General features: G+C 48.7%; 1 long non-coding RNA gene across 2 annotated transcripts in view; it reads right to left on the bottom strand.

Annotated features, from left to right (window-relative positions):
- Positions 1-3,134: 3,134 nt before the first annotated feature.
- LOC109495549 overlaps positions 3,135-26,127 on the bottom strand; it is a 49,734-nt gene continuing 26,741 nt past the window's right edge. For both annotated transcript variants that reach the window (XR_006591717.1, XR_002739169.2), the window contains 2 exons: positions 20,792-20,880; positions 3,135-4,800 (listed from right to left, as the gene is read on the bottom strand). This is a non-coding gene — a long non-coding RNA (uncharacterized LOC109495549). The remainder of the gene's footprint in view (positions 4,801-20,791; positions 20,881-26,127) is intronic.

The following is a 26,127-nucleotide window of genomic DNA, read 5'->3' as shown; positions in this document are numbered from 1 at the left end:
TGCCTGAAGTTAACCCTTTAGTATTTCCTTTACTACTGATGGCAAATTCTGTTTCATTTTGTCTGGAAATGTCTTTATTTTCCCTGCATACGTTAGTACTTTTCTTCTCTCAGCATTTTGGAAATATCAGTCCTCCGTATTTGGTCCCCCACTGTCGCAAGCAGGAAGGCAGCTGTTGGCCTGTTGCTCTTTTCAAGGTAATCCAAGTTATGTTCTTGATCTTTCTCGCTATAATATGCCACGCATCGACTTCCTGTTCAAAATGTATTGGGTTTCTTAAAATCTGGATTAATGTCTTTCATCGGTTTTGAAAAAAAAATGCTCAGTCATTATCTCTTCAAATATCATTTCTGTTCCTTTAGAAAAAATGTGACAGATGCAATATTTCCCTCCCCTTTTTCCAAGATTCAAATTAAATGATTGCCCTACCTTCTCACTGTATTCTCCACTCACATATATTGCCTTTTGTGTTTTCTTATTATAAAGACTGCCACTATTAGCATTAGCTATTTCCCCTTCTATTTCCAGTTTTTCATTTTAGTGCTTCCTCTCAGACCAAAACAAAGTAATTGCTCTAGATGCTTAAAAATTACTGTGCTTTTCAAATATTTATTCTTTTCATACAATTTCCTCTTCCTCTCCGTAATGCTAGCAATGCTGACAATGGTCTTAGCTGGCCTTACCCCATCTTACCCAGATCCCTAAAGCCTTGCCAGGCTCATGACCTCATTCTCCCTCCCAGACTCTCTTGCAGAAGGGCAACAGACAAGAAACCTTAGCCGGCCTGGTTTGGGGAGAAGGGGATACCAAAGGAAGGCTCCAATTTGCTACAGGGAATTAAGATAAATGTTTTTTGCAGTTTTTATTTTGTTTTTAAAGTTTTGTTCCCATAGCAAGGGGCTTTCCTCTAAGGACTGATCCATCGATTCATTACCTCACTGGGGTGGGTCACCTTCTCAAACTCAGGACAGAAATTGGGCGGGGGGGGGGGGGGGGGGGGGCAGGGCGGTGTGAAGGGGGAGCAGGGAAAATGGAAGAAGCCAATGGCCAAGCCAGTAGATGCTGGGTGCCTGCAGATGGGAGGAGTCAGAGGCAAAACAGACCAGAGGAAAAAAGACACAAAAAGTTCCAAGGCTGGGATGGTACAACAAAATGCCCCGTTCACCCCATTTGCCCCAGCTCCCCCATCTCCCGTTTCGGCAACAACACCTTTACTACCCGCTGAGGCCTCCTGCCCAGCCAATCCTCCTTATACACTCTCCGGAGGACCCTGTCTCTTCTGTGACAATGAAATCCCTTCATCTGCTACCACACTTCTCTCCTTTCCTTCTCTGCCTGAGCTCCTCGGACCCTGGGTCCCGTCGTCCCCTCCCGCCTGCTCCCTGGGCATCAGCGTTCACTCACACTGGAAGGAGTCTCCCTTGAGATCCACATTCAATACCCACTTAGTTGTCGTCTTCATATGTATTTCTCGAAGGCACTTAACATCTTCCCACTATCGAAATCTGGGTCCCCTATTATGTATCTCCTTTTCAGTAAACAGTCTCCAAATCTCTCTGGTCACATAGAGCAGAAATTTCATACCTTCATACCTACCATTCCTCAAGCCCATATCTGGTCCACCTGCCTATCTTGACCCCCAAGCCCCTAAACATGTCTCAAGCCTGTCCCCGTTGATCTTCTTAGCCACCACCCGATACCTGCTGACCCATCTGCCTGCATAGACTTTGCTGTCCCATCCATTTCTGTAGCAGCCACCAGGACCTCTGTGAAAATGCAAATCTGACTCCATCGCTCCCTTGCTAAAAATGCGTCAGTGATTCCTTAATGATCTTAGTTAAAAGAACCCAAAAATCCTTAAAATAGTGTAGTAACAGGAATCCTATTTTGAAACATACACACACCCCCACACACTTTTACCTTCTGCCTTCCCCGAGAAGTCAACTGTCTCCCTAGATGGCAAAGCATCTATCCACTGGGGAGAAATTTGGCCTGAAAAGGAAGAATGCCGAGGGAAGGAAGGGCGTTCATATCCAGAGTTTTAATTTCAAAATGGAGTTCTGCAGCAAACCAATAGCCACGCAAGGGAGAATTTTCTGAATCCCTTTTTCCTCTTTTTTGGCTTAACTGGGAATCAAGACTGACTGTCCACACCACAGGGTCTCCACAGGACAGAGCCGGTTCCCCCTGCAAAGGCCATTTGGAAAACAAAAACACAGCAAGACCTGAGGTCAGGCTGAATCATCCAGGGGATAATTGCTGGGCCCTGACCAATTGGAGGGAAAGATAGAGGAAGCGGGGGAGAGGGAAAGGGAGGAAGAGGGGAAGGGGGGGAGGGAGGGAGGCCCAGCCACAAGGTGCACAGACTGCCGGCCACAGCCACCAACGTCAGCAGGGCGCTAGGTGGCCAGAGAGACAAGGGGCGCTACTGCGAAGACCAAAAGAGGCGGAGAACAGTCCAGGTCACTTCAGGGCTCCAAGGTCGCTTTTGTCACTGTTGCTACAAGTACCAAGCAAGCCAAAGCCCAGCCCCATGCTCAGGAGCCAGCCTGAAAAGTTGCCCGGTAAGCGTAGCCAAATCTAAGCATGTTTACTCAAAAAGGACTATTTCTATTTTTATTTCACGCTAAGTTTTGAAGCTGAAATTCTTGCTCCTCAGCAGATGGAGTTTCTGAGAAAGATGAAATTAGAGACCGATCCCCCCACCCCCCCCCAAAAAAAAAGAAAAAGAGAAGGAGGGCAGGGAAGTGGAGAGGGAAAGAGGAGGGGCAGAGGAAGGGGGAAGGGGAGGAGGAGGAACCATCACTGCTCCCCACCTGTGCCTCTGTCTATGGTGTCCTGGAACCCCCCCCACCCCCCTCCACCTGCTGTCTCTCACACCCCACTCTCCCTCCATTCTCAAGACACAGTGTCCCCCCCCCCACCTCCCCAGTCCTTTTTCAAACCTGCTCACCTACAGGCACTTTCCCACACAGTCTATCCCCCCTCCCCCTGGCTGCTGCACCCTGCCTGGTGGACCGGTGGGTGGACGGGACTGTTTGGCCCTGCCTCGCTTTCCCCCGAGGAACCCGCCCCAGACCATCCCCCCTGGCCCCACACCCCTCCCCCGCCTGCAGGGGCCCAGAGGCCCCCCAGCTTATGGCCCCAGAGTCTCCTGGTCACCGTCTCCCCCACTGGCAACCACGGTGCTGTCGGGTTGTGCCCTTGATTCCGCCAACCCGGAGACCCTGAGCCCCACACTGGCAGGACCGTTTTGCTCACCCCTGCATCTCACACCAAGGGCATTCCATTGGTCTTTACCGAATGAAAGAATTGCTCCATAAATCTATAAAGAGGTGAACAATCCCATCTGTTCAAAAATGTACTGGGCTGCCCTGTGAGCCAAGCGGCCTCCATCCCTGCGGATTCAAGTTCAGCAGCACGGTTGCCATGGGGGGACACTTTAGCGGCAATGCCCGCACTGGATGGATGGCCAGGGTGCACACGGCTCAAGTCTCACCCACCTCGAGTCCCATGCTTCGCGGGATTGAAGTGCTCCCAGAGCCAATGCCATTTCCTCAGATCATGAGGGTGGCCAAGGCATCCTTGCCCAGCGTGTGCTTGAGACCAGAGGACGGCGTGCTCCACCGCAGGAGGAGGAGAATGAGCGTATGTCTGTGTCCCTGGTGGCTCTGCCTTCATCGCTGGGGATTTGTTGTTGTCTCCCCATTAGCTGCTGCTGCTGCTCAAGGCAGTGTGTGTGTGTGTGTGTGTGTGTGTGTGTGTACGTGACGTGCATGGACACAGTACATATGTACGGGTAGGGGTGGGATACGGAACTGGGGGACCAACTTGTAACCAACATAAAATGTTCTGTGCCAGCCTCAGCAGCACCATGGGTGATGCACGTACGACGTGCAGAGGAAGACCCTCTTCCAGGCGTAGCTTACTACCCAACCCCCCCACCCCACCACCTATATCTTTATCCAAAAGGCTAACGATTTGGTTCCCCTGAGTTTTAAAATATTTTGCTTCTGAAAGCCTTGTTAAAATGAAAATGCTTTTGGAAGGGGAACGGTTCAAGCTTCTATACTCCGCGTTGTAGAGACGATTGAGATGGCTAATTAAGAAGGGCCTGGAACATCAGACACAAGATGAGGAGTGGGGAACGTCAGCGAAGGAGGATGGGAAAACCCAGCATCCAGAGAGCTGCCAATGGTGGCCTCTGTCACCTGTAAACGTCACTGTCGCAACTCGGCTTGGGAGGCCCACAGGATAACTGTCTGTCCTCAAAGGAACACTGCAGATCTCTGAGATAAAGGGGTGTGGTCCGTTTAGTTTAGATTCAAAGAAAAAGTGCCGGGTTCACTTGAGGTTCTCTGATCAAGGGCAACAAGCAGCATCTTGGGGGCTCTGCAGCACCGACGGTGACAGCCTGGCCATTTCCCGGTTAGGAGACATAAGGAGCAGCAGCAGGGAAAGCCACCTATTACTGGTGGGATGAGGTCCACATAACTGCTCTGGGGAGCTCAGGACCACCCCCTATACCCACCCCCCGCAGAGATCCTGCAGCACTCAGTGTCAAGTTTAGGGAGGACCCGGGGAAGTGAGGGTGCAGAAAGAAATGAAGGATGGAGAGAGGAAAACAAAGAAAGACAGAGAAGGAGGAGGACAGGTTAAGCATCTGGAAAATTACTGCAGGCTCATGGCTTTTGCTGCTTCAAAGCCAGGATGAGTCATCGGCTGGTTGCCTAGGCAACAGCTATCTTCCTCCTGCCGCTGATCAATTTCATCTGCACAAATGTCCCGGGAAACCGTGAGCTGTAAAGATAATATGCCCGAGTCACAGAAAGTCCTGCCAAACGAGGTCTGCATTTCAAGTGTTCTGAGCCAGACCTTATGTATGCTTACCCATCGTCTCTGTAACCCACCCCAGCCCCATTCCAATGTTCACACACACACACACACACACACACACACACACACACAGCAATGGGCCAGAGCAGGGGTCAGGGATACAGGCAGGAGGAGATTGTCACCTCTGCCTTATTCTGGCTATGCCGGGATCATAACTGCCCAACATCACCGTCCCCCCCTTAAAGACAGAGTAGATATGTGGTCATTCTGTCCTCTTATGTCTCCAAGCAGTTCCCTGGATGATGGAATACAGCCACGGAGGGCAGTCAGGGGCAACTCCGGGGGTCAGAACAGGGAATAGTGGCCACTGTCTCTACCCTGAGTCCTCCAAAGACATCGCTGTCACCTTCTAATACTTTCTTTTTCCTCCCACCACTTGTCACTACATGTGACAGACTAAGTACGTAATTGCTTTGTCTTACCCACTAGAGCACATGCTCCTTTAGGGCAGGAAATTTATTTGTCCCGCTCTCCAGCATATCCTCACCTCCCAGCCCAGCTCATCATCCTGCACATACTAGGTGCTCAGTGATAGTTGGTTGGCTGAACAAAGGGATGAGTAAATGAATAGCAATGTTTTCGGACCACCTCACAGAGAAGGCCACCCTAAAAAGAATTACGCAATCAATACCGTCAACCGCCTTCTGAAGGGGTTAACATCCACGGGACTTCTGTACTATCGGCGAGACAAAACCTACAATATGACAAGTCAGGAAACCGTCAGTTTCCATGGTTTCCCCCATCCTCCCGCCACCATTTAGGGCGCAAAGAACTCAGGAAAGATCTTACGGGGAAAAAGGACGCGCGTCTCACATACACGTAGCCATCCCGCAGCACGTACATACATAAATGATAGATAAATAGATGACTGAGAGATAAATAGATGATAGATAGATAGATAGATAATAGATAGATAGATAATAGAGATACAAGATAGATAGATAGATAGATAGATAGATAGATAGATAGATAGATAATAGGTAGATGATAGATAATAGATAGATAGATAGATAGATAGATAGATAGATAGATAATAGATAGATGATAGATAGATAGATAATAGAGATACAAGATAGATAGATGATAGGTAGATGATAGATAATAGATAGATAGATGATTGATAGATAATAGATGGACAGATAGATAATAGAGATACAAGATAGATAGATAGATAGATAGATAGATAGATAGATAGATGATAGGTAGATGATAGATAGATAGATAGATAGATAGATAGATAGATAGATAGATAATAGATGATTGATAGACAATAGATGGACAGATAGATGATTGATAGACAGATAGATAAGCAGCATCAGCATGCAACCCCAGTTCTGAGTTCTTAGCCACAGCCGGTGTCACCTCTGCTTGCCTCACCCCTGCACTTGTCCCTGTTGTTCCTTTGGTGAGATTTCCAACCCCCCTTTCTCCTTCAAGCAGCCCAGAATGTCAATTTTAGCCTGAAGTGTTTTGCCTCTCGTACTGCGCTACCTAATTTTCTGAGTATCTTCACATAAGTGATGTCCTTTGGGCCTCAAAATAATGCCGGCTGCTAAGCAGGGGCTCCCCATCACTGCAGATGGGGAACATGAGAAACAGAAAGGTGATGTGATTTGCATGACACCGTTCACCCAATCAGAGCTGGGGTTTGCACATCGATGCTCAGACGCCACTGTCTCTCCAGTCCAAGTGCGCTCCGGAAAAGAGCATCCGAGGGCACTCTCGGTGTGATCAGCCCCAGGCCCTGCCAGCACCCTAATTTGGCTCTGGGCCCCACCATTGCTCAGAGCTGTCTGTGAGAAGCCTCAAGCTGGCTCTCACTGATCCCCCTTGTCAGCTAATTCTAGGCACAGCCAGCCCTGGGGAACCTTAGGGACCTTCCTTCTGCAATAACAGGAAAGCAACCTGAGATTTCAGAGGAAATCTGAGTATGTGAGAGTCTAAATGTTATGGCTCAATTTGGAAAATGGTGCCAGATATTTGTACTAATTTTATCTTCACTCTTTCCTGGCCCTGATCCCCTCAGCCTCAGTCTGCTCTCCACCCACCCCCCTTCCCCTTCAAAAAGAAATAACCTTGCATCATCCGCCATGCAGTAAAAATGCTTCAAATTATAGCTCTGGGGTCATCCTTCTGAGAAACGAGTTCACAAAATATTCTTACCCGCTCTCTCTCTCTGCAAACACTGCTAGGCCAGGTGGGAATGAGTAATTAGAAGAGCCAGAATTATACATTTGAATCCAAACACTTGTAAGATGTCCCTACTGGCCGGCAACCAACAGGCATATAAAAGAAACATGCTAATGATCACCAAAAATGAGGAGTCTTGCTTGCTTTGAGTGGTTTCTATGAACGACTCCACCTGCCCGCCAGAGCCATTCTTTTTCTTCAGTATGGCTTCCTTTCTCTATGATTTGTCTATATGGACAATTTTCCTGTCTGTATGAAAGCCACATTTTTCCCTCTGTGTCTGAGCCCATGTGTTTTGTGCACACATTTGCATGTCTTCATTGGTGGGAGGTGGACCGAGAGAGGGCCTGCCATGTGCTGGGCACTGGGCCAGGTGCTTCCGGTATGTGACCTCAGCCCCACCTCCAGGGGGCTATAACAGCAATATGATTGCTAGTGGGTTTTTTTCCTTTTACAGGTGAAGAAACTGGGGCTCGAAGAAGTTAAGGAATTTGCCGACCAGCACAAAATAATGTAAAATTAATCCTAGCAGTAGACCTAGAACGGTAACTGGATATCATCCAGGCGTTCACACAACACTTTTATTTCAGCATGGGACTACTCTTTCCAGTGAATCTGAATGACCATCACCGCTGAGAGACCAGGAGGAGAAAATTATATTGAATCTTTAATAACATTCTTTACCCCCATTTATGAGATCCACGAAGACAATGGAGTGTTCACCTTAATTTTGTTTGGGCCAAAATTAGTTCTCACAGTTTAACCCCTCAAAAGCATGATGTTATGTGTCAAAATTATTTACAAACCAAGTCAGAGACATTTTAGATTTTCCAAATCCACCTATCCCCTCAACTATGAGGGCAGGATGATAACTATTTGTTATGTTTCCAGTAATACATCATTACATTAATTCTAATGATGATACATGAGGCCATGTTAGAATATTTAAACGATTTGTCTGTCTTCAATGATTGAGCTTAAGAAAAAACAAATTCTGATTAATGAAAAAAAATAAGTCTAATTCTTCATCAAGCCTTGCCTATGAACATACATCTGAAGAAAAGTGGGCCAGTCCATAAGAAAATCATCCTGCTGATGTCTTCCTTAATTAGTCATATCTGACCCACAACTTGGACAGTACTTCTGTTACACTCATGTGCTGATCGATTAGATGCATCATCACCCCATCCATAGAAAGCGTAAGAATGGTTACTGCTGACTTTATAAAGAGCAAAATATTCTCAAGCTACTGAATTTTTCAATATTAACATGGATGAGTAAAATTCTTTCCTTTCTTTAGAGCTATGCGCTTTGCCTTACTCTATGATTGTGGTCAGAAAGTTGAGTATAAATAGTGTTTTTATAACATGAAACATATTTTCTCATTCATTCTTGTGTGTGTGTTCTCATTCGTTTATGTGATTAACGTGGGCATTTTCCTGAAGGAAATGAAAGTTTCATTAAATATAAATGGCACAAGTTTCCTATTGTTAAAATTGAGGATCTTAAACACGGTGACCTCAAGAAGATCTGGGAAAGCTCAAACACAGGACAAGTTAGGACGAAAAGAGGCAAAAAAAAAAAATCACTGGAAGCTGGGGTCTTGTCTGGGTAGTATCATTGGAGCAAAGGATGTATGGGACCAAGTGACGAGATAAGAGGCTGCAGAGACAAGCAAAAGTCAGACCTTGAAAGGCCTTATCAAGGCGCACATACTGCGAAATCCACTAGCGGGTTTTTAGGCACAGTGACATAGTCAGCTTGGAAACGAACTCTGAGAAAGATGACTCAATCAGCAGTATGAAGATGCCCTGGAGGACAGACGCCACCGACGGCAGGAAGAATGTTTATAGTAACCCAGCGAGAAGCAATGGAGAACTAATCCAAGGCCATCGATGAAGATGGAGATGTGGTGGTGGGTCCGGGAGAGTTTAGACAGACGGAAGCTCCAGGAGGTTGTGACTGGGCCCGTGGGAAAGGAAGGAAGTACAAGTTAGTGAAGGAGCCAGCCTGGAAAGGATCATGAAGAGGCTGCTATGCCAGGTAAGGAGATAAGAAACACCAGAGCAGGTGCATGTTTGGCCAGGGATTTAAAATAATGAACTTCCAACGTATGTGTACAGCTTGTGGAGCTGTCCCACAGAGCGCTCGGTGGGACTGGAACATCAGAGGGGAAATCGGTGCTCACCCGTGGAAGCCGAAGCTGGCTCTTGGTGAGGTCGCTCACTACGTGGGTACGGAGCGAGGAGAGAAACACGTTTAAGGGGTGAGTGAAGAGGCTTCCATGAAAAAAGATAAGGCGGGGAAGGCCCAGCAAATAGTGACGACCTTGGATGTCAAAGAGAAAGAGAAGTTCAGGAAGAAAGCAGTCCACACAGTCAAAGACGGCGGAAACGAAAAAGTACTCTTTGTTTTGCAGAGCATGGGTGAGTCCGTTTCAATGCAGTAAGAACAGAAGCCAGAATGTAACAGGTCCAAGAGTTGGAGTAAAGATTGCAAATACAGTCACTGGCATTCCAGGCACGTTATATACCTGCAAAAAGGTTTACAATACTTGTTTTTCATTACAGAACAATATACCCATATGATATAAAGCTTAGCAAATAAAGAACACAAGCTCACCCGTGATTTCTATATCTCGAAACAAACCACTGCCCTTGGTCAATTTTCTCCCAGTCTTTAACCATGTGAATATACTTCACTTCGAACTACTGTCTCTTAAGAAACCTGAAGGTGAAAACCTACAAAAATTCCAACACGTCCCCCAAACGTATCTGTGGCTTGCCTTAAATATTTGTCTTACTTCAAAGCATCTTTGCAAGAGCGTGGCCCCAAATAATAGGCCTTGAACTTAAAGCTGGGGCCACGTGTTGTTCATAACATACCCAAACTTAAACTTCTTTTCATAGCCTTTAGAAGTCTCACTCCAGCAAAGCCAGCAATCGAGTGTCAAACTCGGAACCTCAGCCAAGTGTCTCCCTGCCCCCAGGGACTACTCCAGGCTTCACCTGAAACACACAAGGTGTATGGATCAGGTCCCCGGAAACTGGAATGGAAATGGGCAATCATCCCACATCAGATCATTTACTAGAAGCAACTTCTTTCTTATTCCATACATCATACCAAACATTCTCCAGCTTCTCACGTCGCCCAACGCATACTTAACGAACTGGGCTTGCTGGAGTAAGAACAAAAAAGGTTCAAGTGTACCTAAGCCTGACCTCACCTCCAGGCCAGCCTGGCGAATGTTGCAAGAAGGCTGGGCTGTCTCCAACGTAACACCTCATCTCCTTCTTTGATATTCCTGAAAGCAAAACCTCTTCTGAAATTTGTCCTGACTTCACGGAGACAGGGACAAATGGATAAACGTTTTTCAAATGTCAGCAGCCAGGCTTTCATATGGAAATTTTACAAGGGAAGAGGTAATGTTGGAAGTGGTGGGATGGAGGAGTGAAAGTTTAAGACTAAAGATGTCTAGAGGCGCCTGGGTGGCTCAGTCGGTTAAGCGGCCGACCTCGGCTCAGGTCATGATCTCACGGTCCGTGAGTTCGAGCCCCGCTTCGGGCTCTGTGCTGACAGCTCAGAGCCTGGAGCCTGTTTCAGATTCTGTGTCTTCCTCTCTCTGACCCTCCCCCGTTCATGCTGTCTCTCTCTGTCTCAAAAATAAATAAACATTAGGGGCGCCTGGGTGGCACAGTCCGTTAAGCGTCCGACTTCAGCCAGGTCACGATCTCGCGGTCCGTGAGTTCGAGCCCTGCATCAGGCTCTGGGCTGATGGCTCAGAGCCTGGAGCCTGTTTCCGATTCTGTGTCTCCCTCTCTCTCTGCCCCTCCCCCGTTCATGCTCTGTCTCTCTCTGTCCCAAAAATAAATAAAAACGTTGAAAAAAAAAATTTTTTTTAAATAAAAATAAATAAATAAATAAATAAATAAATAAATAAACAAACGTTAAAAAAAAATTAAAAAAAAAAGACTAAAGATGTCTATGAATTTGTGCTACAGAGGCCATCCCTGGTGCTAGTAATTCTGGGAGGAAAGCCACATACATGTTTGCATTTTACTGGGAGTTCCCCAGAGCCACAAGTCTTAACCCCAAGGCAGCACAGCTTGAAAAGCAGGAATAGGAAGATCCTGGGGATACTTCAACTTTGTGGTGTCCTTCCAATGGTACTCTCTAGCTAGTGATCTATAGCTCAAATTTTTTGGTATCCAGATTATTCCTTTTGCAAAGAGCTTTTACAAGTACAGAGACTCGTGTCGAATGGGCCCCTTGAAGCGTTGGGCACTAGCCCTCTTCTGTTGGTTGATAGGGTCTGGGTGGCCCTGTCTAACCATGGCTGGATAAACCTGGATAAAACTAAATCTCGTAGGCGGTCGCATGTGGAGTCCTTAGTATGGTAAACAGATCCAAGCAGACCCACCCCAGAGGACCTCAGAACTCTTCCTACTTCTCGATGGCAGCTTGAAAACCACTCATCCAACCCAATGTCCCAGTTTTACAGATGAGCAAATAGGAAGCCCAAAGAAAGAACATGACGTCCAAGGTCATACAGCTAAACCAGGATCTGCTCACTTCTGGTGCTTTCTCCCATCCCATTCTGGAGCTGCCAGTGTGACTTTCTATTTTACGCTTAGTACTCATTGGATCACACTGGTCCGGGAGACCATCAAGCCACTGGGACCCCGTGTCTAGGACTTGTGTCACCAGGACCTTCAAGAGCAAGCCAGATTCCTTTTCCACCTCCATCCTTCCAGTCCACGGCCTGATGGGAAATTTAGAATTTAGGATTCAAATTTTAAATGGTCCAGATGAGCTGGGTAAGCAGCCATTAATGAACAATGAAACTCCATTGTATTTGATCTTCCTCTGGTCCCTCCTGAATTCACAAGCAGAGAGCCTTGTAATTAATTCCTTTGCCATTGGAAACAGGGAGAGCATCCAGAGGGGTCGGGAGGGCTCTAAGGAGAGCAAGCCTGGGGACACCCTGGGTAGCATTCCTGCAGGGAGCATCTACTGAGCGCCTACTGTTTGTCATACTCTGTGCCTTGCACGGGGGACGCAAAGACTGTTAGTCCCCAGGCCTGGTCAGGAGGCGTCTGGGTGGCCCTTTCTAACCATGGCTGGATAAACCTGGATAAAACTAAATCTCATAGGCAGTCCTATGTGGAGTCCTTAACTCTACCCCAACCTGTCTTGGGAGTTCCATGATTATCTCTGAGCCTCCAGACGAGGAGAAGCACTGACAGAGTCAGGGACAAAAAGCAAATCTACCAGGTCAGTGATTATGAGGTAAATAGGGCCAGTCCTGGCCACAACCGCACCTCTCCTCTCCCCTTTTCACCTCCTCCTTCTCTCTCTCCTGCCGGGATGCCCACCACATCCCACGCCCAACACCTGCCCCTCTGTCCCTCGCCCTGTTCCCGCTCTGTCGCAGGGCTCGCAAAGATGTATGCTGTGTTTTTTCCTCGACCTTCTGAACTTCCCCGAGCTCCCATGTGCCCAGAGATACAAATATTCACCTGCTAGGACCGCCAGAACAATGAAATAAGGCAATGAGTAAAAGGTATCTATGGCACAAAACAGTTCTCCGAGTTGTTACCCTTATTACTATTCATTTCTGTTACGGTTGTTATCCCTTCCCTTAACGATACTACTTTTCCCTGGGGTATGTGCATTCAATGGGAGACAAAGGCTTCAAACCAAGAGGAAGAGAGCGGGCAGGGGTCCTTCAGGGGCACCCTCAATATCTCCCCGGGAGTATACCCACGGTGGGGGGGGGGGTCTCCCTCCACAGCCCAGCCTCCTGGGATGACTGCGTCTGCTGCCCCACTGAGGGCCACGTGGCTGTCCTGCTCAGGCACACAGGGCGATCGCCACGCAGCCCGCGGGGACGGGAGCCACAAAACAGATGTTCCCGTGCATCCGCCTTCATCCAGAGAAGTGCTTCCCTTGCGGGCAACTAACTTCGTTTTGCAGGCCTGCCGGAGTCCAGGATAGCCCAAGGTCAAGCTCCCTGGGGCCTCATCTAAAGTTTATAATGAGGCCGGGACTCTGCTGAAGCAAGCCTCAGCATAAAACTGCCTTTCAGCTCGAGGGCAAGGCACCACGACTCAGCATTCTGGTCTACCTCCCCCTGGTCTCTGACTTCTCCCTCCTCCTCCTCATCCGCCGGCTGCTGCCTCAGCCAGGGCTCCTGTCATCTCTCTCTCCCCCAAGTAAACCATAACCAACCAATAATTTACTAAGTGCTTACTACTCTGTGCCGGGCCATCTAGACAAAAGTTTTTGCATGCAATTTCTCGCCAAGCGTCAACACAAGCCACGAGGTGGAAATTATTTGTTGGAAAATATTTGGAAAATTTTGGAAAATATTTGGAAATATTTGGAAATATTGGTTGGGAAATTATTTGTTGGGAAACTATTTGATGGGAAAGTTGAGGATGCTCAGCGAAGGTCACTAACTTGACCAGAACTTCCGCCCTTTCACCCCCACTCTCTAGCCTCCTTCCCCCCTGCCCTCCCCACACCTACTCCCACTCTACCATGAGTCCCCCTCTCCTCCAGCCCACCCACCATCCGCTTACAAGAATCCCTTCACCATGTCATTCACACACTGGAAATCCTTCAGAGACTCGCCGTTGGGTCCAAATAAGGTCAAGGTCCCCTCAATCGGCATCCTAGACTTTTCCCACCCTCACTCCAAGCCAACCACCTCATCCCACGATCCGCTCCGTCCCACATGAAGCCGCATGTCATCCGAAAGCAGCTCTCCATCCCTCACACCCACCACCCCTTGCGGAATGTGGTTTCCCCAATCTTCCGCCTGACAAACATCTCTTCGTCCTTGAAGACGCAGCCCAAAATGCCACTTGCCCTGTGAAATCTTCCCAAACTCCCTCTGCTCCTTCACTCTGTCTCTCCCTCTGGGGTCTCCCAGCCCTTCCCACTCTTTCCACTAACCTGCTACTGCATCAGATTGTATGCCTTTGCTGGTCGGGGGTCAGCACCCCAAATGGGCTGGGAGCTCTCCCGGGGCAGGGAGAGTTTTTCATTCTAGTCCCGGAACCTTCCACAGGGCCTGGACCGGGTGGTCGATTGAACATTTCCTGCATGCTGTATGGAGGAATCATTTATTTATTCGTTCGGCCAGTTGGTTTTTAGTCCGTCGTGGGCTAGTCTGCTGTCAGGGAGCTAATCTTCGACTATGCACAAGGCACCACACTAGGGACTAGGGAGGCAGAGAGGAAGAAAAGTCAGACCCGCCGGGAGGAGTCCCAGCTTTGGTCTAATGCTTATATAACTGTGGGCTTTTATTACTTTTTTCTTGACTCCCTTCCCAGAAAACAAATTGAATTGCAGAGCCTGCAAAATACCACCCAATTCCATCCTATTTAATCTGAACACAAGTGCCATCCATTTAACTGCTAACCAAAAAAAAAAAAAAAAACCCTCAATTGTCGGGTCTAAATCACAGCTCATGCAAATAACAAAGGTTAGATGGCTTCCAGCTCCACTGAGATCCTCAATCCATCATGGTGTTAGTTCCCCAAGTTCTACACATCCAATTAACTTTTCTGATTACTCACGGATTAATTAACCAAATTGTGCTGACGAGAAAGCATCGCGGCTTAAGGTGGCTGTCTACCTAAGTAGACCTTATTCCACCATGATGATTAAACACTGGAAGCACCTTCGGGCAAGGATCCCACCTCTGTGACCCCTACCAAACCAACCGGCACATGGTGGGCGGTGGGGGGGAGGGGGATCTCCAGAATTGCAGGTGCAAAGAAGCAGAAGATGACGTCATCTGAAAACCTCATTGTGCACAGGAAAGAAACGAGTCCCGGAGAAGGGCAATGACACGCCCAAGGCTCTTTAAGGCTGAGCTGGGACCAGCACCCAGGTTGCTTAAACTCGTTTAACGATAGGGTCAACCCCCCCAGCTTACCCATTGTTTATTGCCTGGTGTTATCTGCTGACCCGGAACCATGGGGCCAAAGGCAGAGGAGCCGATCGATCGGTATTAGTGGCCTGAGGGACGTAAATCTGAGGTCAGGGCTACCGAAGCAGCGCAAGTCTGAGGGAGCCCACCCTTGCGAGAAAAGTGCAGGGAAGGGATTCTGAATTCTGGACCCCTCTAGGTCTCCAGGCAGTTGCTGACTTGTGAGCCGCAAGCAGAAGCCACTGGGCAAGAGGCTGAGATGCAAGGCAAACGTTTCAGCAGCCTCACAGCACTCTGGAGACACAATGTGGAGTTGAGGACCCACCGAGAGGATGCTGTGGGAAGCGCTCAACGTTGTAGCTGGGACTCCTTGCATTCGCTTCCTGTGGCAACTAATTATCACCAGTGTAATGGCTTTAAACAACCCAAGTTTACGGTCTCAGGGTCCTGGAGGTCAGAAGACTGGCAGGGGTCCCGCTGGGCTCCCATCAAGGTGCCTGGTAGGGCTGCGTTCCCGCTGGAGGCCTTCGGGGAGGAGCTGTGCCCTTGCTTTTGCCAGTTTCCAGAAGCTGCTCACATTCCTTGACATGGGGCCCTTTCCCCACCTCCGACACCAGCAACCGCAGGTTGACTCCCTCTCGTTGAGCATCACTCTGTTCTCCTGCCTCCCTTTTCCACTGTTAAGGGCCCTTGTGATTCTGCTGGGACCACCCAGAAAATCCAGGATCATCTATTTTAAGGTCAGCTGATTAGCAACGTCAACTCCATCTGTCCCTTTCTTTCCCCCTTTGCCATGGAAACTAACAGATTCGTGGATTCCCAGCATCAGGATGCGGACGTCTCGGGAGGGGGGGCTTTATTCTGCCAACACACCCTAGAAGTAGTGAAACTGAAACACAGTTCTGAATCACCTCAATCCAAACATGATTAAGGCAACATGCCCCCAGGATAACAGCCAGCCAGAGCAAAAATAAATCCTCTCCGGAGAAAAGTCAGCATCCTCCAGAGCTTCCATAACCTCTCCTATAAAATGTCCAGCACTTGTGGGGCACCTGGGTGGCTCAGTCGGTTGAGGGTCCCACTTCGGCTCGGGTCATGATCGCGCGCGGTCGTGGGTGCGAGCCCCGCATCGGGCTGTGTGCCGACAGCTCAGAGCCTGGAGCCCGCTCCGGGTTCTGCGCGCCCCCCTCTCTCTCTGTCCCTCCCCCGCTCGCGCTCTGCTTCTCTCCCTCAAAAATAAACGTTAAAAAAAATTTTTTTTTTAATGTCCAACACTTGAGGTCACCAAATATGTCAATACACAGGACCAGATGACCCCTTGGTTTCTTTCTGCTCCCCCACTAGAATGTGAGCCCCCTGAGAACGAGGGCTACGACAAGTGTGTAATACCCAGGCCTCACCCCAGGCTGTGATGTATAACAGCAGCCCTGCAAATACGTAGTCAGTGACTGGCCAGATGCCCACCACGACTGCACCGCAGTGGAAAACACAGTGGCCCTGGGCAGGGACTTCGGAAGCCAACATGAAACTCTCGGAAATCCTGCCGCACCTGCAAAAAGGCTACAGCTCCCAGGGCCAGCTTCCCACAGGCCAACCTGAATGATAATAACAACAACAACAACAGTAACAAGAAGGAACGAAGAAAACCAAGCAGCCGATGCCGCGGGCAGCTCACGACCGCCCATCACTGGGACTGAGCAGAGAGCAGACCAGCCGCGCTCGACTCCCACCTGACGTCCTCCGGTGACAGCTGGTCACATCTCCAATCCCCTCCTACCTCTTACTTATTTTGAGAGTCTTCCTTTTTTTTTTTTTAACGTTTATTTATTTTTGAGACAGAGAGAGACAGAGCATGAACGGGGGAGGGGCAGAGAGAGAGGGAGACACAGAATGGGAAGCAGGCTCCAGGCTCCGAGCCGTCAGCCCAGAGCCCGACGTGGGGCTCGAACTCACAGACTGTGAGATCACGACCTGAGCCGAAGTCGGACGCTTAACCGACCAAGCCACCCAGGCGCCCCTTCCTTTTTTGTTTTTTTTTTTTTTTTAAGTTTATCTATTTATTTTGAGAGAGCGACAGAGAGAGCAAGTGGGGGAGGGGCAGAGAGAGAGAGAGAGAGAGAGAATCCCAAGCGGCCTCCGCGCTGTCAGCCCCCAGCCGGATGCGGGCCTGGAACGCACGAACCGCAAGATCATGACCTGAGCTGAAACCGAGAGTCGGTGGCTTAACCGACTGAGCCCCCCCAGGTGCCCCTATTTTGAAATGTTTCTTAATGTTCCTAGGAGACTTAACCCTTCCAAGATACCTTCCAGGAAAATGGCTGAGAAACAAGAGACGTGGGAGCGTTAAGGCAGAGCTGGGGCACGCAGTGTGAAGCTTGTGCTCCCGGCTGGAAGCCACCAGCCTCTGTGCTGCAGAAAGGCTGGGGGGGGGGGGGGGGTAGGAACCGCCTCGTTTCCGTTTGTCTGCAGTGGAGGCACTTTCTTCTACTGTGCAAAGGTTTAACCTGCGCCAGTGTCAGCCCCGAACTGGCAACATTTCAAGAAATACCCTAAATGGGAGAAGGAGCCATCATTTATTTGAGTATCTATTGCGTGCCTGACATTGTGCTAGGCGCTTGACGTGGGTTGTTTATTCTCTAAAATGCCGCTTTGCCAAGAGACTGCAGCGCAGGGAGGTTAATTACTTGAGTCAAGCCTACCCGGGCAGGAAGCAAGCAGAGCCACTGGCCACGGTGACACACAACGCCTGTGTGGCCACCACAAATGTCTGCCTTCCCTTCATTCGCTAGCGTGAGCAACTGGTACAGTTGAACCTCCCAGCCACTCAGAAAGCGAGCATGGAAAGAAAAAGAAGGTGTCTTGTTGAAAGCGGGTGGCCAAGCGGCTCTTCCCCCTTCTCGGCCATGCTGGTACCTAATGGTGCCCCCCGCGGCAATATTTCCAGAACATTCCAGTCCTACAGCAGGACTCCGGGGTAATGGGCCACGTGATGCGGTGAGACTTTTCATGCGAAACAGGCGGAGGTGAAGAGTACTGTCAGAGGGCAGACCGGCAGCTTCTTTTCTCTAAAACGTGCAGGGTTTGTGCAAAAAGAGGGTTCTCGGTCCCCCCACGTGTCCTTCAGATTATTCCTGCCAGTATCACCCACTCCCTGGAGCCGTCTTCACGCACAGACCGCACCCGAGTATTGGATGGTATCTCCCTATGATCAAGTTGCATTTGGGGGACAGTGAGGTTCCTTTTTAGCGCCTCATCAAGAAAAGAGCCCTGAGATCAGCCTGCGTGCCCTTGGCGTTGGGTGATCAGGTTGCCAAGGCAACAGCAGCCGCTTCTGACGTCACTGAGGGAAGGCAGGCTCCGCTGGAAGGTGGGCCCTCCCCTTCCGGATCTCCTTTGTCAGACTTCGTTAATTCCCTGAGCTTCTCCAGAGTTCCCAGCGCCACCCGCCCAACCCCACGCAGCTCAGCAAACACAGGAAGAGAAGAAACTGCCTTTATTGGAAGTCCTTCTCTCCCTGGTCACCCTCTAGCCAAAATCATCAAAAAAAAAAAAAACCAAAAAACGGGAGGGAGAAGGGGGAGTGAGGTCCTGAATGGTTCCCAGGCAAATTTGCCTGTGACTCTGCCTGGAGATTTGGGGAAAAAGGAAATGGGCTGGGGAGAGAGACTAGGGAGGGGTCCGCGCCCAGCACATGGAGCAGGAACAGAGGTAAATCTGATCAAAGAAAGGGTGAAGCTCTTCACTCCACACCAGTTCCTATCTGAAGCATTAATAAAGGTCACCTTTGGGCAGAGCCTCTTGCTTGATAAAGTATAAGGACTTCTGCCCACAGGAACAGAAGGGTAACTAGGCGGCAGGAGTGCAAGCTTGTTCCCAGCTCAGTCCCATGGCAGACATAGCCCACTGCCCACCACGGTCCAGGGCTCCTTTTCCATGGTGTAAAAGCTGTGTTTGAGGAACAGCTACCCAGCCAAGGATGTATTTCCAAGGGAATCCTGCCTCTAGGCCCCATGTTCCTGCCAATAGAAGGTGAGCGAAAGTGAGGCGGTGCATTTACAAGTCAAAATGAGGCCGTCTAGGGGGCGCCTGGGTGGCTCAGTGGGTTAAGCATCCCACTCTTGATTTCGGCTCAGGTCATGATCTTGTGGTCCGATTCCCTCTCTCTTTGACCCCTCTTGCTCGTGCGCTCTCTCTCTCTCTCTCAAAAATAAATAAATGGCAAAGGAGAGGGAGAGAAGGAGCCTGGGTCCCTAAATTACCACCCCGCACACAGTCATCAGACTGCTTGGTGAGTCAGAAATAAAAATCTCCTGGGTTAGGCAGCTGGGATTTCAGAGTGTCTCTGCCGGAGCAGCCAGCATGAACTCCTACAGCTTTATCACCAGCGGGGTTTAGGCCAATGTGACAAGGCCCTGGCCCCGGGGCTCTCAGGCTCTGAGGGGCCAGCACAACTGCGTCCAGAATGAAAAGCCGCCAAACCAAAGCTAAACACAAAACCTGCTCTAACTGGAGGGAGGACACGTTCCAGCAAAAATCCCTCAATGGGGCTGTTTTGTCTCCAGGACGCAGGAGGGGTCACTGGGCAAGAAGCAGGAGCGGGCGGTAGGCGGAGGCAGGGGAGACGAGGCCGACGACACCAAGGCCTCTGCTCAGCCCTTGAGCGTGGCTGTGTCCTTCGAGCATCAGCACCACGGGCCCCTGACGTGGATGCCGTCAGGGCAACAGCCAGGAGTGGGAGCCGCGGTCAGGACTGCCGTGGACGGGCCAGTGCACAGTCTCACCGCCGAGGGTGTGAGTGGGGCCAAAGCGAAGCCGGCCCTTGTCTTATTACATCCTGGCTCAGAGCTGGGTTCACCTGAGAGGAAGGTATCTGGTTTGTAAATGTGCGCGTAGGTGACACCCGGGACCCCCCTGGCTCCCGTGGGGGTACCGCGCACGAAGGCTGTGGGTCAGTGGTGGCCCCGACCCCTGCGATCCTCGTCCGGCCAGGCCACAAAGTTCCCGCCTCCAAACCAGCGTCAACACTCAGTCACGTTGAAGCAAGCAGAACTCCGAGAACCGAAATGAAATTGGACAGCTGCCCACAGGGCTGAAAGAAAAATTCGCTGTCCCCCTCCTCCCTTCCTAGCCTTCTCCCCCACACCCAGCCCAGAATCTGATCCGGGTGCCAAATCCGCTCCCCCGGGGAGGTACGAAACCGACGCGACCTTTTCCAGAGGGTAATTGTGGTCCCTCTATTAAATACTTCCATATTCAAGCCCTTTGACCTTGCGAGTCCACTTCTAGGAACTGAACAGAAATGCACCCCCTCTCGGAAACTGCCAGAGAAATCTCTACAAAGATTTTGCTCCGTTTTGCCTGGGAACTTTTGTCACTCGTTCCCTTGTATGAGAACCATTATGCATCGCTGAGGATTCAGGATGTCGTGTGACCACGTAAAGGAGCCACGACCTGGTACTTTACCATTTGTTTTGAAACTGATCTCCACCACCCCACGGGAGTCCCTTGAGGGCAGGGGCCGCATCCTAGCCCCTGCTCCTTTTCAGACCTGCCCGCTTGCCCCCTTTAGCACAATATTCTAGAAGCAGAGCCGCTGGAGGCCCGCCTCACTCTCGGCTGTGTCCTTATTCCCCACTTCATGCAGGCGCTGCTTTAGGCAGGGAAACGGAGAGGTTCAGGAGAAGGAAGAAGGAGGAGAGAGCATGGCTGGGCATTTACGTTTTAAGGTGAAATAAGTCAGAGTTTTTAGCGTGTTGTCCATACCTTGAACCCCCTGCAATTATAGGCAGCCGTTTTCTGGGGAGACGGGGCGGGGCTTTCGTGACCTTCTCAAAGAACTCATGTCCGTGACACTAAAAAAAAAAAAAAAAAAAAAAAAAAAGTGGTTACGAATCCCTGCGTCCGGGAGTTTCAACTCCGAAAAGGGTATGTTGAGACAGCTTCTGAGAAAGCAGGGGAGAAGGCCAGCCAACATCCATAAAGAGAGCTACAAGAAGCTCCAACATCAACCGCCCCACTGGTGTGCCGATTTTCCTCTTGCAAGCCCTGAAGACGGGTGTTTCAAAGCACTACAGTCCCCGGCCCCCCAAGCTCCTAAACCTACCTCCGCCTTGCTGTCTGTCCTAACGAAGCGTGAAGACGTATGTTCTGACTCCTTAAAAAACTAAGAAGGAACAAAAGAATCTCAGAGAGGAACACGCTCAACGTTCCAAACATCACCTACGAGACAAAATACGACAGGGTGTCCCTACCACCGTTGGCCTTGAGAGTGCGGTTACTAGTCAAAGACTTTGGGGCAGGCAGTCGAAAGCAGTTGATTTTCTGTGACCGTGCGTTTCATTAGTGCTGAGCTCGGCACCCTTTGGGGAGTGAGTGAGGTGTGAGGATCGTAGGTTTCCCAACCCCTCAGGACGCTGGCGGCTCCCCATCTACCACGACCACTATTGTTTGGCCCAAACAGAAATCAACTTAGCCTCAAGTTATTTTGCTTTCAAAGAGCTCTGCTGTTCCCCGGTGCCATTACCTTTCAAGGTATCTTGGGTCTTCCTGATGCTTTGTGATCGACCAGAGTTAGATTTTGCAGCAAGAGATGTTCAGACATTTGCCACACTGTGCACGCGTGGTAAATTAACTACCGGGTTCCCGGTCATTTTCCACTACGATGCTTTATGTAAACTGCGGAGCGTCTGGCCTCCCTCCACCCCTTACCCTTCTACCATCTGATTAGCTCTAGTCCTTTCCTTTAACTCAAAGGTTAACAAATAGCTGTGCCTGAGGCCGCCTGGCACGGCACACAGAGAGATGATCTCACCAACACCATTTACTGGCACTTACCTGCCTGCCTCATCACACTGCCCTGCGTGCTATGAAAAGCAAATAATAAGATGCAGTATTTGGTCTCAAGATACCTACCGATCAAGCAGAGGAAAACCTGTCCTGACAGCAAAAAGCATCCTAGCATGGGACAGCAGAAAGAGAGAGAACCTGGGGGCCCGGAGGCCTAGTTGAGAAATGACATTTAGTTTCACGTTCGGTGAGTGACACAAAACAGTCATTGAAGAGGGGCGCCTGGGTGGCTCAGCCTGTTAAGCCGCTGACTCCGGCTCAGGTTATGATGTTGCAGTTCGTGAGTTCAAGACCAGCATCGAGCTCTCTACTGTCAGGGCAGAGCCTGCTTTGGACCCTCTGTCTCCCTCTCTCTCTGCCCCTCTTCCACTCGGTCTCTCTCTCTCTCTCTTTCTCTCTCTCAAAAATAAACATTAAAAAAACAGTCATTGAAGAATAAGTAAACACACACACGATATTTGCACTTTGTAACACATTAAGACTGCTTTTAAGATCAAGCACCACTGCATAGGACTTGGGAACTGGCCAAAGCCAAGGTCACTAGATATGATCATGAACTGTGGGTCAAAAGACTGGGGTTCTATTTCCTCGTAAGGTCAGGAACACAACAAGGATGCCCACTCTCACCACTGTTATTCAACACACTGTTGGAAGTCCTAGTCTCAGCAGACAACACAAAGAAATAAAAGGCATCCAAATCGGCCATGTCGCTCTTCACAAACATGACACTCTGGGTGGAAAACCCAAAGACTCCACCAAAAACCTGCTAGAACTGATGCATGAATTCAACAAAGTCGCAGAACATAAAATCAATGCCCAGAAATCGGTTGCATTCCTGTACAGCAATAATGAGGCAACAGAAAGAGAAGTCAAGGAATTAATTCCCCCTTACAACTGCACCCAAAACCATAAGATACCTAGGAATAAACCTAACCCAAGAGGCGAAAAATCTATGCATTGAAAACTGTAGAAAGCTGATAAGAAATTGAAGAAGACACACCAAAAAAATGGGAAAACGTTCCATGCTCATAGATTGGAATAACAAATATTGTTAAAATCTCAATACTACCCGTGGGGACACGGGGACACCTGGGTGGCTCAGTCAGTTAAGCATCCAACTTTGGCTCAGGTCATCATCTCACAGTTCATGGGTTCGAGCTCCATGTTGGGCTCTGTGCTGACAGCTCAGAGCCTGGAGCCTGCTTCAGATTCTGTCTCTCCCTCTCTCTCTCTGCCCTTCTCCCACTCATGCTCTGTCTCTTAAAAATAAATAAATGATATATTTTTAATGTCAATACTACCCAAAGCAATCTACATATTCAATGTAACCCCTATCAAAACAACACCAGCATTCTTCACAGAGCTAGAAGAAACAATCCTAAAATTTGTATGGAAACAGAAAAGACCCCGAATAGCCAGAGCAATCCTGAAAAAGAACCCAGATTTAGACACATCACAATCCCGGACTTCAAGATGTATTACAAAGCTGTAATCATCAAGACAGTATGGTACTGGAACAAAAACAGACATAGATCAATGGAACAGAATAGAGAACCCAGAAATGGACTCAAAAATGTATGGCCAACTTAATCTTTGACAAAGCAGGAAAGAGTATTCAATGGAAAAAAGACAGCCTCTTCAGCAAATGATGTTGGGAAAACTGGACAGTGACATGCAGAAGAATGAACCTGGACCACTTTCTTACACCAGACACAAAAATAAACTCGAAATGGATGAAAGACCTAAACATAAGACAGGAAGCCATCAAAATCCTACAGGGGAAAACAGACAACAATCTCTTTGACCTTGGCCACAGCAACTTCTTACTTGAAATGTCCCTAGAAGCAAAAGAAACAAAAGCAAAAATGAACTACCGGGACCTCATCAAGATGAAAATCTTCTGCACAGCAAAGGAAACAATCAGCAAAACTAAAGGGCAACCAACGGAATGGGAGGAAGTTATTTGCAAACTACACATCAGATAAAGGGTTAGTATCCAAAATCTGTAAAGAATTTATCAAGCTCAACACTCAAAAAACAAATAATCCAGTGAAGAAATGGGCAAAAGACACAAATAGACACTTTTCCAAAGAAGACATCCAGATGGCCAACCAACACATGAGAAAATGCTCAACATCGCTCATCATCAGGGAAATACAAATCAAAACCACAATGAGATACCCCATCACACCAGTCAGAATGGCTAACATTAACAACTCAGGCAACGACAGATGTTGGTGAGGATGGGGAGAAAGAGGAATCCTTTTGCACTGCTGGTGGGAATGCACACTGGTGCCACCATTCTGGAAAACAGTATGGAGGTTCCTCAAAAAATTAAAGATGGAACCACCTTATGACCTAGCAATTGCACTACTAGGTATTTATCCAGGGGATACAGATGTGCTGTTTCAAAGGGGCACACGTATCGCAATGTTTATAGCAGCACTATTGACAAGAGCCAAAGTATGGAAAGAGCCCAACTGTCCAATAACAGATGAATGGATAAAGAAGATGTGGTATATATATATATATATATATATACACATATATATATGTATATGTATATGCGTATATATATATATACATATATACACACACACACATATACACACACACACACACACACACACACACACACACACACACAATGGAATATTACTCGGCGATCAAAAAGAATGAAATCTTGCCATTTGCAACAATGTGGATGGAACTAGAGTGTATTATGCTAAGCGAAATAAGCCAGGGAATGACACATATCTTATGATTTCATTCATAATGTGGAATTTAAAACACAAAACAGATGAACATAATGAAGGGAAGCAAAAACAATATAAAAACAGAGAGAGAGAGACAAACCATAAGAGACTCTTAAACACAGAGAACAAACTGAGGGTTGCTGGAGGGGTGTTGGGTGGGGGGAGGATGGGCTGGGTGATGGGCATTAAGGAGGGCACTTGTTGGGATGAGCACTGGGTGTTACAAGTAAGTGATGAATCACTAACTTCTATTCCTGAAATCATTATTACACCATACGTTAACTAACTTGGATTTAAATTTAAAAAATGAAACCATTAACCTTAAATATATATTGGAAATAAAAGCCAGTGTTTTAAATAAATAAATAAATAAATAAATAAATAAATAAATAAATAAATAATTAAGTTTAAAAAAAAAAAAGCCTGGGGCTCTGGGTCATACAAGCTCTGAGTTCTTGTCTCCTCTGTCTTCCACCTATAATGGTAGTGATCTTTAAAGTCCTGATATTGGCTCTCTTTCTACTATACCAAACTTTCCTTCCTCGGTAATATTGGACATTGTAAGAGGCTAAGGGGCCTCCGTAGGTACCACGGCAGCTACAGAACTGGATGCACGTAACAGCAGATTGATTACCCAGTGCTATTGACTAGGCTCATAGTCATTACCGATTTGTACAGGTATTTTGACATTTTCTTGTAGATATCAGAACGGTGCCTTGGGAAAGGATGCTTTTTTCTAATTCACATCAAGTTTCCACATGCACTAGCTGACAGGTCTGAGACAGAGAGGTGAGGCAAGCAAGCCAAGCCCCAAGGACCAGGGTCAAGGCCGGACCCCGTGGCTTGAGAAGCCCAGCCTGGGAAGAGACACTTCCCAGGCTGTGCCTTTCACCGCGTTGCGGCTGATGCCCAAACCCTACCTGCTACACCTGACTTCTGCAGAGCTGCTCTACAAGCCCAGCCAGAGATTCTCGGCGACACTTACCCCCCAAGCATAGGCCCACCTGCTCATTTCACACTTCTGTCAAAGCCCCCATCAGTGTCCCCTTGCCGGAGTCCGAAAGCCTGAGGTCAGCTTAGAGTCCTTCACGCCTCCCTCCACTGCCATATTCGTTCAGGGAACACGGCCTTGACCTCTGGCAGCCAAATGGTCTCTGCACCCGTCCCCTCAGTGCCAGGCCTCCTGCCACCACCCAGTTCACTCACCTCCTCTGCCCTGAACCACAGATACCCTCCTAACTTGGTCTTCAAACCACCCATCTTCCTGCTCCAATGCATCCTGGGTGGTGTTGGTTAATTGTCTACAACGCTGTCCTCAGCACATCACTTCTTGCCCCCAAACCTTCACTGACATCATCCTGCTTACTGAGTCAAGCCCACACTGCTCCCAGGCAGGGCGGTACCCCGCCCCCCCCCCATGTAGGCAACACTCAGTACGATCAAAATCCTCATTGTTTACAGCTAACCCACCAGTGAGGTAGGGGGAAACCATTTCTC

The sequence above is a fragment of the Felis catus genome, chromosome F1 (assembly GCF_018350175.1).
Source record: "Felis catus isolate Fca126 chromosome F1, F.catus_Fca126_mat1.0, whole genome shotgun sequence".
Lineage (NCBI taxonomy): Eukaryota > Metazoa > Chordata > Mammalia > Carnivora > Felidae > Felis > Felis catus.
The sequence above is the reverse complement of the archived record's forward strand: the minus strand, read 5'-3'. Positions and strand labels throughout refer to the sequence as shown.